The sequence below is a fragment of the Pithys albifrons genome, chromosome 6 (genome assembly GCF_047495875.1).
Source record: "Pithys albifrons albifrons isolate INPA30051 chromosome 6, PitAlb_v1, whole genome shotgun sequence".
NCBI classification, from domain to species: domain Eukaryota; kingdom Metazoa; phylum Chordata; class Aves; order Passeriformes; family Thamnophilidae; genus Pithys; species Pithys albifrons.
In genome coordinates, this window is record NC_092463.1 from 17,061,422 (window position 1) to 17,075,375 (window position 13,954).

General features: G+C 41.9%; 1 protein-coding gene across 6 annotated transcripts in view; it reads left to right on the top strand.

Moving 5' to 3' along the window:
• The window catches only part of TC2N (tandem C2 domains, nuclear), a 32,754-nt gene continuing 18,800 nt past the window's right edge, over nt 1-13,954 (top strand). For 2 of the 6 annotated variants that reach the window (XM_071557657.1, XM_071557662.1), the window contains exons 1-2: nt 57-174; nt 5,130-5,196. The gene's annotated coding sequence lies outside the window, so the exon portion shown is untranslated. Of the gene's footprint in view, nt 18-56; nt 175-5,129; nt 5,208-11,036; nt 11,123-13,954 lie in introns of those variants that run through there. The other 4 variants (XM_071557659.1, XM_071557660.1, XM_071557658.1 and 1 more) reach the window with 4 other exon arrangements.

A 13,954-nucleotide genomic window follows, 5' to 3' on the forward strand; every position in this document is an offset into this window, starting at 1 on the left:
CCTCCCGATAGGGATCGGTGAGTAAGCGCTGTGGGAGCGCACCTGGCGGGCCGAGCGCGGCGGGGCGGGCAGTGCCGGCAGCGACGGGCAGGCGACAGCAGAGCCCGGGGCACGGCAGCGGGACCGCCGCGGCTCCGCCAGCGGCACAGGGGCGGCAGGGAGCCCTCCCAGCAGGTACTGGGCTGGGGGAGCTGGAATGGGAGCGGGAACAGCACCGGGCGGCGGAGCAGGGACCGGCAGCGGCCGCAGGAGCTGCCCCGGCGGGAGCGACCGCGTGTGGCGCGGGTGTCTGTCATTCCTCTATCAAGTGACAGACTTCGAGAAATGAAAGCAGGTAGAAAAATAGTGACTGTTTTGAAGGACTGTGGAATTAACTCTTCATATAAATTAGGTCCGAGATTAAACTTCGCTCTTAGAACAGTTTCAAACCGGCATTGCTGTTTGAAATTGTACTTGTAAAATCCAAATACTCTGTGTGAAATAACAGCTATGTATTGCCAGGCGCCAGCAATAGCTGATTAGGTCACCACCTCTAAGAACACTCGAGGTAGAGAGTGGTTTAGCCAAAACTCAGAAAAAAGCTGTGGATATAGCTAGACAGACCTCCCTTTTGTATGGAATGAAGTGTCAGAAAATACATGATATTTACTGAAGTTAAAACATGCTGTAGCCAAGAGCACTGCTAAAGCAGCAGTTGTGAGTATAAGCAGTTTCAAACAGTCCTGTTCACAGTGTACTTTTTGCATGCATACCGTAAAGCTGGATTCCTGAGTGTTTCAGATCACCCTGGTTATTTAAACAGCAGTCTGAAATAAGTATCATCTTCAATTAAGCTGGTCTTGTAACTTTCCTTCATTGTGGAAACATGCCCAGAGTCTCATGTGGTGCATTTCTCCAGATAAGAATGGAAAGATTGATATTGTGACCATTCCTGCCATGTACACTTCAGTCAGTGCCACTGTAACTGTGCAGAAAGAGAAGACCACGAGGGACTTCTGCTGAACCACAGCTGTCAAGTGCCTGGGCATCTTAATGATCCTTTTAAGCACCTGTGCCTCGGAGCTAGATCCTTGCAGTCCTAACCCTCAGCCTCTGATTTGTGCAGGCTCAGGTTTTTCCCGGTGGTGTTTGCTGAATGCATTGAGGTGTGCTGCTTGATGTGCCTTTAGCTTTTACAGGGATGGTTACTTAGGTGACCAAGCTGTCCAGGCATGCAGAAGCAAAGTGTTCCTTTACAAGTTGTTCTTGGAGAGCCCCAGTGTCTTTAGATTACACATAAATGATTAGGACCACTTATAAAATATGCAAGGGAATACATTGCCAGGACTTTTTCCCCCCCTTTTTACTCACTCTGTGTTTTGTCTATAGCTTTTAGACCAATGTGAAGAGTCATGTTCTGAATTTGCCTCTCATTTCTAAGGAGAGTGCTAGAACCATAAACCTGTGTGCTGTTCTGGGCTGGTGGTCTCTGGCTCCTTACTTATGAAACTGGTTTTGCCTTACTTTCAGTACAGAAATATTCATTAGGCGAGCTGTGATCTTACAACTCAGTGGCTAGGGAATGAATCCAGCAGTGGGAAAGTTTGATTTCTAGTCTTTTTCCCAACTATACGTTAAATATTAAAATATATATTTGCAGAATACATGTGGTTAAGCAATATTTAATTTCAAAAAAAGTATATTTATTACTGAAGTGTCCCTTGATTCTTGCAAATATTTATAAAACTGACACCTACTAAAAATGCTGCACCCAGAAGGTATGCTGGACTCCACAGACATCCCATCAGTTCCACAGTCCTTCCCTACATTTATTTAGGTGATGGATCCCCAGGTGATTAATTCCTCTTTCTTCCTATGCATGGAAAGAATGAATGTGAGCAGGATTGTTCAGTCAGACGTGTGTGTGTAGGCTCTTCATTTACAGGGTTGGAAAAAAAGCTTTGGCACTGGTTTCTTTTTCTTTGTCATAATCGTTAGGCTTAGCTGTTTTACTTGCTTATTCTGTCACTTATTTAGCATCAGCTGGTTTGCTTTTCACTCAGCCTCTGTTCTTTGTACTCGGAGGTGGTTTATTCTCAGTGGTATGTTACTCTAAAGCACTCCCCAGGGTTGTGGACTGGCTATGAAAAGGGCAGTCCCACTCTGGCCTCCCTCTTTTCCCTACTGCATTCTAACCTCACCTTGTGCAGTCAGCCACAGGGAGAGTTGGAAAAGTGCTTTTTTTATAAAGAAAAAAAGTTGTTTATTCTGGTCATTTAATTTTGCATCTAATCAGTGAGCTGGGCCAATTCACTGTGCAGCTGCATGGTTATTGGATCCTACAGGAATGGCTGTTGGCAAGGGAGAGCTGAACTGCCCCACTGGTAGCAGCCAGCCCTTTAAGCAAGCTCAGGACTGGCAGATGCAGCCCCCACGTGTGGTGGGCAGAGCCAGAGGACCTGATTTTACCAAAGACAACCTCAGTTAGGAAGCCAGACTTAGGCTAGCTCAGGTCTCCTGTATGCCTGTGAATACTGCCTGCTGTGGTTCATACCAGAAGTACCCTTTGACTTTGGTGGAATAATTATTGAACTTGTTTGCTTGATTGAGATGTTATTTACTTCATTTAGTGAATTTAATGTGAAGTGTATCCTGACCTATTGTTCCTCTCTTCAGATTCCTGTTTAATTTTATAAAAGAATGGTTTTGTTTACTCTGAATTGCTCTCTCCCAAGATACCTTAAATCTGGTAAATACTCTCTCTCTAATCTAAGTCGGGCAACACCCAATCTCTGTCACCAGAGAATTTAAGATGTCATCTCTTTAAAGTTAAAGGCAAAGCAAACTCTGACTTTAAGCAGGACAGGCTCTGTTTGGGTTAAGTCATGTTGTCATTCCAGTTAGTAATGCTGTTCAGGCTCTATCAGAAAGAGTGCTTATGCCAAGAAAAATTAGGTTGATAGCATTTTGCAGCCGGGATGAATCTTCCAACCTAAACTGTGGAGCCTCATGTGGGAAGAGGTTCAAAACCTGGGTTTGGTTGAGCTCATCTGTGTTGCATCATATCCCTTACTGATCTTAATACATCAAACCACGCAGAATTAGTGAGGATGCTTTTCTTAAGCTTAGCATGAGTATTTGTTTGCCTGTCATTGCAGCTGAAGCTTACCCTAATTCAGTGCCAAAAAATACTATGTCAGCAATCTGATGCTTATCTTTCCTGTAAATTGTACCCTAGTGATTTTGTTTTGAATCTTTGTTTTTCAGTGATCTAATAGCCACATTTCAATTGGAGAGAACAGATAATTAAGTCCCAAATGAAGGCCTTTGATGTTTGGGGGGTTCTTGATATCATTGCAATGAGCTTTGGGTCTGGTCTGAAGAGTAAGTTCTGGAGATGCTCTTTTGGCAATTAAACCAGGCTTGAAGTCCAAAAAACACCATGTCCCAGTGACCTCAAAACTTGTGAAGCACTCAATTAATTTAGCATCTAAGCTTTGAATGCTGATGCAGTGTGCTGCAGCCTGGGAAAGGGGTACCTGGCTCCCTGCCCATCTTCCCATGGCACCTTGCTGGGCCCCAGAGTGGTGGAGCAGCCTCACCTTGGGATACATCAATGCACATGTGTAACACCTCAGCTATGCTCCTTGGCTTTTGTGTGACAGCCTCATCATCAGAGCTGTGGAAGGGTTCCTTCTGCCTCCAGGAATGCAGCCCCTCCCTCCCACAGCATTCTCATACCTCTGGGCTCAGGAGCTGCATGTGGCTTTGTCCACCCTGCTTGGTGAAGCTGGGCCAGGTGGTTCATGTGGCCAGGAATGGCCCAGCCCTTGAGCAGGGCTTGGCAGGGGTTGAGGGGGCAGATAAAAAGGGAGCTAAGGATGAGTTCTCTTTACAAAGTTCAGGCATCCAGCCTGCTGTGTGTGCATGTCTTCCAACAAGGAAAGCACCTGCCATGCAGAGAGGAGGGTTAGTCAGAACAAGGTTTGAAAGTTGCTTGAGCTAGAAGTGTCTTTGTGGTTAGTAGTGAACTGATGCAAAAACAAGTTGTGTTTCCTGTTTCTGAGATAAATTATGTTGTTTAGCACTCCTAAGTGACAACAAAACATTCTCAAGACCAGTTTCATTTTGCAGGAGAGGAAAATTCTAAAACTTTTAATTCTGGTCGGATTCTGGGGTTTTTTCTTCCATGATTTACTTTCAAAAAAGGGGTTTGTTGGCTTCTAGATTGGGAACTCTGTGAGTTTCCCATTCAGGTTCTCTGTCTGCTCAGCAGTGACTAGAGTAGCTAAAAATTTTCTTCCATGAAGTCTTGATTAAACACAGAACATCTCCCTGAATTATCCTGGCTTTTGTTCAGTTCAGTGGTACATGTACTTCCAGATCTGGCTTCACCAATGTGTGAAATCATGGGTCTAAAATCTCTTGTGAGGAGTGTTGATTTAAACTCAATAGGATTAAAAAACACCATACATTCATAGTGTAGCTATTGTTCATTGTGTTGTTAAGCAAATCTATCCTAAGGGAAAAAAGGGAATGGTAAGTTCATGCTGCCAACTTCTGCTCTCATGACCTCTGTCTTTTCAGGAGGGAACAGAGACCCACCAACATGTCCCACAGTTGTAGCAGCATTTGGCCAACGATTGGGATGTTAGACACTGCCACTAAATTGAGACAGTTCTGATTTCTGCTGGTTTTCTTAATGTCTGTACAAACTCCTTTAAAAAGCCTCTTTTATTGCAGTGCCCGGTTACCATTCATCTGCCTGAGCAGCTGCCAACTACTCCAGCCAGTACAGCTCTCTGAGAGGCACTGCTGGGGCTGTTAAAAGTGGTTCTCAGTCACTGGTTTGGGTGGATTGAATGTAAAAAGTAATAAATAGTGGTACCTTATAAGATAGGATCCTTCTGGACTTTTATTTCAAAGTGTGTTTAGGCAGCTTCCTGAGCTCAGTACACATGTCATGCAAAGCCACACTCCCTATATGTTTTGGATTTGAATTAATTAAGATCACTTCCCATTTCCTGTTCGTGATTCGTTCATTTAATCTGTTTAAGATGCACTGCAGTAACCTGTTTCCTTTCTTAATGTCAGTCACAGTCTTTTAGGTGCATCTATGCAACTTTTATGTTTCCTTTCTCTCACCACAGTGCTGTTCTACGGTGACAGTGTGGAGCAGAACTGCTGAACAGAGAATCCTCATCCACTGAAAACTCCGTAATTGACAGGTTTTTTTGTTTTCATCATGAAAAAGAGCAATAATTATACATAAAATAACAATTATAAAACTTGCTTCACCTAAAACAAAGCAGTAGATGCATGTGTGCCTGTATGTCTAACAAAATATTCCATCTTGACCCTTGTAGGTCAGCAGTTTTAATGGTAAATGAAAATGTTTTTCCATGCAAAACTTCTTGGTTTGTTTTGTTTTTTGGGTTTTTTCTCCCCCAAATATACAGGAAGAGCTATTTGCATTACCTGTCTGGATGTTATCTGTGTATTCATATGTTTTCTGCATGGCTCTGTGGTCATGGCAGCAGCTGATGAGTCCTGGATGCCATTCAGTGCTCTTTTACAGTGTTGCATTGAGTTGGTTTCCAAGGGCCATCTTTTCAAAACTAGATACATTTAGCCATGTTAGGGAACTCCACAGGCAGATGCTTTGCCTAAAATACCTTCTTCTTGGCTATCCTGTTGAAAAAATGAATCCAGATGTTTCCAGTTTTCTTTGGTATCAGAACTATAGAGGGACTGCTGACAGTTCTATTTTTGTGCCTTTCTGGCATTATGGCAGAAGGACAAAAAAATGGATTAAACCTTGACACAGAATACATAAAGAAAGTCTTGAGTTTTAAGTTAGATTTAAAGTAACCATCAGTGATTGTCATGATTTGTTCCTAATCTGCTTAGAGCAAAGAACTTATCTTATGTTGAATTCTTTCCATGTTCTCATCAAAAGCCAAGTTCTTTTAACAGATATTACAGTCTCTTCAGCTTTCTTTTCTGGTGTCCTGACTTCAACTCCTGCTTTGCCGTTTTCCATCTGATTCCAGAATGGTCTGCAGTCCAACATAATGGAGTTATTCTTTTGTGTTTACTGCCCCAGTACATACCATATTGTACATCCTTGTCCAAGTCAGTGAATTTATCTTCAGTTCACAGGAACAGTGTTGTCAGCTCAGTAATTGGACAAATTGGTTACTTGCCTAATGCAGCATTAGGAAGAAACATTATATCAACTTTTACAGCCCAGAGCATAGGGGATTCAGCATATTAAAATCCCAAGTTTTAAGCCTTACCATGGGATAGATTTATAATGTTTCCTTCTTAATTCACATATAAATCTCACACGAGAAAAACTGGTTCAGATTTATGGAAATTGTTCTTTTGGCCCTTGTAAATGGTATTATTAATCTTTTGCATACTAGGGTAGGATTGGAGTAAGTCTGCATTTAAGGGCTGCAGGTGCAAGGCTGTAATGCTGAGCCAGAGTCAGGGTGTCCCTGGGGGGCTCTGTCAGAGGACAGCTTTGGATCGTGTACTGTGCCAGTGCTTGTTCCCCTTCTCCAAGGGGTGCCTTGAAAGCAGAAGCAGTTGTTCCTGTAGCACAATAGCTCAAGCACACACACCTGCTCAGCTTTATTTTTCTTCAGGGAAGTAGGCAAGAGCAATTAGTTCTTCTTTGTGAAGTTCTCAGTTTGGTGCTCTGTGCCTGGGCTGCAAGTGCAGATGCGCTGAAAGCCACTTGGCCTCCTCCAGGCCGGAGCCCTGGGAAGAAGCAGCTGCTGAGCTGAAAGAGACCACAGCTAGATTGCACAAGTGATCTTTCTTTAGGGTTCAGCTCAGGGCCTGCACGAAGACAGACATACATCAGATCATCTTTGTCTGGGCAGAGAAGCTGGAAGGGGAAGGGAAAGTTGCAGTGGGACACGGCGTGGTCTCTCACAACTGCATGTAGGAAGATGTGCCTGCTCCAGGGAAAGCTTCTACTCTGGTATAGATAGAACTAGACCTCCTGGGTAGGAGAGCATACAAAGCAGCTTGTGGGGTCACAGTGAGTTCTGCTTTTCCTGCTGTGACAACACCTGAGATAAGAATTGACATCCTCAGGAGATCTTGCCAAAGTTGAGTAATAATTTTGTACAGTTGACACATCCTGACTGATAACAGTGACTTATTGAATGCTCCCTCTGATTACAAGGGTTTTAAACTTTACCTGCAACTGTTATCTGTAGGAGAGCCCAACAAACCATATGGCAGTCATCAGAGGGAGTGTGGACATGCTGTCTGCAGGCTCCCATCCTTCTCCTCTTCTCCACATGCTCAAAATATAGTCATGAGGAAGCAGAGCCAGTGGTGGACCAGTAACAATTTGGGATGTCAATACAGTGCTGTAGGAATGAGAACAATCTTGCCCATTCAAGTGTTAATTAATGAAATATTTTCTCACCATAGATTATCCTGTGACACTGTTGAGTCTGGGGTGCATAGTTCAGTTCTGGTATCAGCTTGAATGAAAGTGGTCAGAGAAGCAGGATAATGTTGTGAGAAGAACTATACAAAATAGACTTAAATGGTGTAAAAGCTACAGGTTTATACTTATCTTACACCCTAACCCTAACGGCTTGCTTTGGTCAACTCAGCTTACTGAAGAGAAATACAAGAGAAGGTTAAATCCTAATATTTTAAGATCTGAATGAAGAGAGACTATAATTAATGCTCAATATAACAAAGATATAAAAACTGGGGACAAAATTAAGCTGGAGGTAGACTTAAAATATTAATAGTGATGGAAATTAGCTATTGGAATATTTTCTGAAAAAAACCCCAAGTGTCTTCCTGCTTAAGTTGCTTAGTGTAGTGCAGGAGTAACTGGTTGAAATTCAGCGTTGTCAGAAGTTGAGAAGGGTGGGACAAGGATGCACCATGGGCCTTCTGGTCTTCAAAAGAAAGATTCTGCTTTAGCAAACTGTAAGTGAATGAGAGGAGATTGCAGGACAGAATCATGCCAGTTCGGAGCAGTGGTCCATTCCGTTCAGTTTCCTGTTCCTGTGATCAGTGAGAGAAACCCATAAAACTTCCCCCAGTGGGCTGCTGTGCCATTTACCAGTGTGGGAAGGTGCTTCCTGTGCCTAGGCAGTTAGTGGTTTGTTTGCATCATGAAGCGTGACACTCTCCCCAGCAACTTTTTACCATCTATTTTGTTGCCTGATTCAGTTGCGTAACTACTGAACTCCACAAGGCTCTTTGCCCAAGGGAAGCAACAGTCTGTCAGAAAATCCCCATAAGCTAAACTAGGTTAATGGCACATAGTCTTCTCTTCAGTTTTAAATATGTAACTACAGGGTTTTTTCTTATTTATTTGCTGAACTGGCAGAGTTTTGTGTCTCTTCATTGTGTTTCTGTTGAGCTGTTTCTAAGATGTCTCTCACAAGAATGCCTTTCTGCTTGTCTCCTTCAGAAGCCTTTTCCTTTCCTGTTGTGTCGTTTCAACATCTCTTTTGCATTCCACTGCCTTCAGGGTGAAATCCATGTCTCTTTCCAGGCACAAAAAGAGGAATAGCCCTACATTTTCCTAATTTCCTTATAAAACAGAAGAAGTGGAATAATCTCTGCATGCAAATTTCCAGAGCACTTTTCCCAGAGTTGCTGCTACAATCAGAGTAGGAAGGCCTGTGTACACACACATCCACACCTACCAGTACTGCAGATAATATCACTGTTGTGGGGTTCTTCCAGAAATAGGTATAGATTGGAACCTTTTATCATGCACCTGGTAGGCGTGTGTTGGCATGACATTTTTTCTTTTCTTTTTTTATTCCTCTTCCTCCAGACAGCCTGCTGCTGCTGAGGTTTATAATGAATAGGAAATGCTTGTGTTCTTTCTTTTCACATGCTGAGACCCACTTGAAATACCTCTCTCTCCTGTGGGGGTGGTACAAATCAGACCTACCTAAAGTCCCTCAAAAAACTAAGGTTTTTTGTAAACTGTGGCTTTTATGTGGGTGGTAAGTGTATGCCCTTGGGTCTATGGCCCTCTGCATGGCCCTATGTCTCTGTGTGGGTTCATGTGCTCTCCTTGCTGCTACAGTAGCAAAGTACCTGGAGGCAAATTTCTCAAAGTCATTTAAGCTGTTTTAATCATGTTGGCCAGTTCTGAGATGCAGCGGTCACAAGCCACCCCTCTTCAGATGAAGAGCTGTGTCAGAGAAGTGCCCAGGGGCTCTCCCCAAGAAACAAAACCACAGAACAGCTGGCTGTGGAAGTTAAACCTTTGGCATCATCTGCACCATCAAAAGATAATCCATCTGACCTGCATCAGAAGCAGCTTTTGCTGTGCTGTGTTTCTGTTAAACACCTGGAGACCTGACACAGTACTGTTATGCTCTCTGAAGGATTTATGTAACTGGGATTGACTGCACCCTCTGGATCCGAAGGGCAGAAAGGCACAGGGGTAGCACAAACGTGGTTGGCTGAGGTGTGAACTGGCAAGCTTGAGCTCGCTTTCTCCACAGGGCAGATCTCAGATGCTGCAGTGTCCTGGCTCCAGTGGGGCCCCTGGAGTTGTAGACACTTATGTCATTCAAGGTCTGTCCCAAATGCTTAATAACAACCAATCATCCCCATTTCCGGATATTTCCTTTCACACATCCTGCTACTAGAATTTTGCCATGATGTGTCTGAAGTGCAGATCCGAGAATGCATTTTGCATGTGTCTGACTGGCAATAAATCTCAAATGTTTGTAACCACTGGTTTAGCCAGCTCTCCCTGTTTGAGGACAGCTATTTCACCTTTGTTTCTGTTGTGTAGTTTTCAACGTGTTACCTGTTCCACTCCTATGGAGCAGTGCTGTGACTAAATGCAGCAAAATCCATTAGCAGCCTACAGACTTGTTGCAAAACACACCCTTTCCTCATAAGGCAGCAAAGACCTGACATTTCTTTTCAGACTGCTTTCAGCTTTTAATATTTAATATTGTGATCACCCATTTTCTATCATGTTCTTTTTATTTAATGAGTTGTTGAAAATATTTACTTTCTTCTCCAAACATCTCTGTCTTGCAATCGTTGTGGAGGCATCTGGAACTAAAGTCTTTGATACTCTGTTTATCTGATTTTAGCTCAGTCGAAATTTCTATCAGAGAAGTCTGGAAATCATTAAGATAATTTATGTTTTCCATCTAAATCCATTAAAGTAATAGTGATTCTAATTCTCTAGGCTCAGTGTATGTGTGTGGTTGCTTTCTAAACTTTGGCATTTCTAGGATGTTCTAATAAGCTTGGCTCTTTTTGTCTTAGCATGGAAGCACCATTCCTGAGTTATGATTGGTTATCTTACTTTGGCTTGATATTCAGAAGAGAGAAATGAAAACAGTTACTGAAGTTGGTGAAAAACACCAAGAAAGGGAGAATTTGAGACAGTGACAGAATCTGGGTTCAGTTGTCGCTTCTGCAAATTGATTTCTCTACCTCATTTTTTGTCTGAAAATGAGGGATAATTCTCCTTTCCCCTCATCCTTTTCTCAGTCTAGTATCTTCAAAATGGAATATGTCCTTGATAGTTGTATATTGCCAAACAAAAACTGATCCCAGAATGCAGAGATAGTGTCAAGGTGTCCTAACTTCTTGTTAAGATGGATGATACTGCTGGGAAGTCAGCACTTCTTTGGAATGTGGTGGTGCATCTAAGAAATGTCTCTATGGTTCAGATTTTTTTCATAAATGCTTTCCCAGACAAATTCATGTTGTATGTATGTATGGCCAAACTTCGCGAATGAAGATTTGGGAAGGGCTTTCCCCACGTAGGGGTGTGCCCTTCGAGCCTGCACAGTGGATTTTTTTTTTTATTTTTTTTTTAGGCGAGGCACAGCGTGCGCAGAACTGGACCCACTGTTTAAGTCCCAAGGTCCATCTGCCACGGCCAAGCGAGTTTGGACGGTGACAGTGAAGTCCTCAGGACTGTCACAGCACCCGGTACTAACCGGGGCTGACCTTGCTGAGCATCCGAGATCTGACGGGATCGGATGGCAGGGAGGCATTGAACTGCCCAGTACAGTCTCCACTGAGACTCAAACTCACGACCTTGTGATCAGAGTCCGGAGTGCTCACCATTACACCACGGGACCGCCCCAAACAAATTCATGTTAGTGCAACATTTAATAACTGATAAATAATATACTGAGGATTTTGGGATAGTCGACACCAGCCAAAAGTTCTGGCATGTGGGATAAGTTTAACCTTTGATAGAAATATCAACTTCTGTCAAAATCATTAAATACTTGCTTAGAGTTCTACAGTATTTTTGTTCATTTTCAGTTAACAAAATATGCATCAGAACCTGCTACATATCATTCTTTCCCACATGGTTAAGAGAAAACTTTTGCATGCAGTAAAAATTGTATAACTAACTGTAGGCAGTTTGGAAAATACAGGTATGAGAAAATATATTAACTGGGAGCCAAGCCATATAATTTCCTGCCAGAACTGCTCTTCTGAACTAAACCAAAACCCAACTATATTTATCACTGTAGCTTGTTAAGTGAATTAAAATGTTTAAAAGTGTCTGAGACCATCCATGTTGTGCTTTCATGAACAAAGCAAAGTGCTCTAAGCAGAATGAGGGAGCACTGTATCTAGATGGAGATAGTCTGTCCCTCAGCAAATGCTGTCTTTTTTTTTTTTTATAATGCAGCTGTGGTGTAAGTCTGGGAACCCAAGTACAATATTTGCCACTGAAACCACTAAATTTTTAAGCTTAAAGAAAGTGTAAGCAGTGCTCTAGTCTCTTGTTCTTGGAACTTCCTTTTCAAAATTCTATATTTAAGCTGAAACTCTAAGTTATGTGTCTATAGACTTTGGCATTGGCTACTGATACAGCCATGCCTACAAAACAGTAATCTGAAAATAGTGTACTCTCTCTGTACAGTAGGCAGTGATGAATTGCTTTATGTTTGTCTTCTGATAGAAAGAAAATGTATGAATGTTTACGTATTGATAAATGGGGGGAAAAGATAATGGTTAAAGTCTATCCCAGGTGACTTGGTGTTACCATGAAAAACATGGTCTTTTTCAATGACAGAAGTGCAGAAGATGTAGAATTGCATTGTTACTATTGTACCCTCAATACTCATATGTAGCCCTTTCTTTCTAGTTAAGGCACTCAGGCCTGTGATGCCAAGGCAACTGTTTGTGACAGATGATTAATATTTGTTTGTTTGCTCACATTAATGGTTCCAGCTAAGCAATTCACTATCGTGAACTGAATCTTCTCTGATGCAGCAAAACTAATTTTTCCAATTTATGTAGCTGGAAAGTAGGGTGGTAATTAACATTTTGGTTTCTTCACCAGCAGTAGCGAATAAATTCAATCTGGCCATTTTGAGATAAAAGTCTGTTTTCCCTATGCAAACTGCCACTGAGGCTTAGATACCATTGTTGCAAAGCTTAGAGCAAACAGAGCAGCTGTTTCAGCCCAGTTTAAACATGGTGAACAAGAGTGAAGTGTATTAACTCCAGCTGTGTACTGATAACAGCGGGGAAGGAAAAGCACTGCAAGGGAATCCTAAGTAAACCAGCAGGCTTAGCTATCGTGAGCGTGCCTCCAAGGGAGGAGCAGCAATGAAAACTTGACCCTTCAAACCATGGGAAATTTAATTTGAAAATTAAATTCTTTCTGTGCTTCTGTGAAGATGCAGAGCAAGTTCTGGAGGTGGTGGCATTGCCCCTGACAATTGGTGATGCAGATCTCATGCTCTGCTTCCACTCATGGGCAATTTTGAGAACAAGGCAAGTACTGAGTGAGGGATTCTGTGCAGAGTAATGGTGTGCCTTTTAAAGCAGAATATTGCCCTGCCCTGTCTCATTAGAGACTATGCTGTAATCTCTTCAGTAGCCTACATTATTCCAGAACAATATTTACCAGTATTCAGGCTACCTCTGAGGTTTTTATATTTGGGTCACTTATATTTTGCCCTGTTGAGTACAAAATGTAGTATAAAATTAGAGGAAATTGTAGATATCACTCAATGGTAAACCCATCAAAAATTATTCAGAGAAATTGTATTAAATCAAATATTCCCTTGCATCCTTGTTGCAATAGAATAATGGTTTGCTTAGGTTTAGGTTTAATATTTTGAGAATTTCCTTTTAGTCAATACTTTGTGATAGCTTGTGATTAAGAATAATTCTCGAACAGTTACGTAGTTTTAATACTAAACCTGCATTATATTTCACACTACTACTTTAAAGATAACAGGTTAATTTAGGGCTTCCTTGTGAAGATCTCAGTGTCTGCAAAACCCCAAAACATAAATAGCAGTACTGGAGGTACTTCATGTTCTCCCCCTTTATCTTACTTGTTTCTTCTCTATCTCTTCAATTTATGTTCATGTTCTGTTTGGTTTCTTTGAAACTCCATGGAGTTAGAATCGTGTCTTGGGTATGTTCTACTAAGAACCTTGTGTACTTTAGGTGGATGTGAAAGGACTAGACTTAGACAGCTAAAGTTTTGGACAGGAGGCAACACAGCTGTCTGTGTTCCTCTGAAAAGAGAACATAAGGATATGAATAAAGACATTTAAATGAGGCCAGTTAGCATTGTCATAAAGTTCTTTTAATGTTAACCAGCTGTTAGAGACTTGTTCTCATTCTTTAGTAGATTACACGCCTCGTATTTTGCTGAAAGTCAGTGTGCTCTATTTCTGTATGCACAGCAGACAATTATATAATAAACCAGGTCTTCAGTTTCATGTGTATACAATTAGGAGAAAGCAGTAGTTCCTCAAAGAAGGCAATTTTGGCATCACTCATAAAGAGTGTTTTCAAGTTAAAAGCATGGAGTATGTTGAGTGAAAAATGTAAACACGTATAGATGTATGTGAAAATAGTAGAGGAGTGAAAGAGGATAGGAGAAACATGAACAAGGGAAATGGAATAAAAAACACATCCTGCAAATGACTTAACATGACCATGTCTA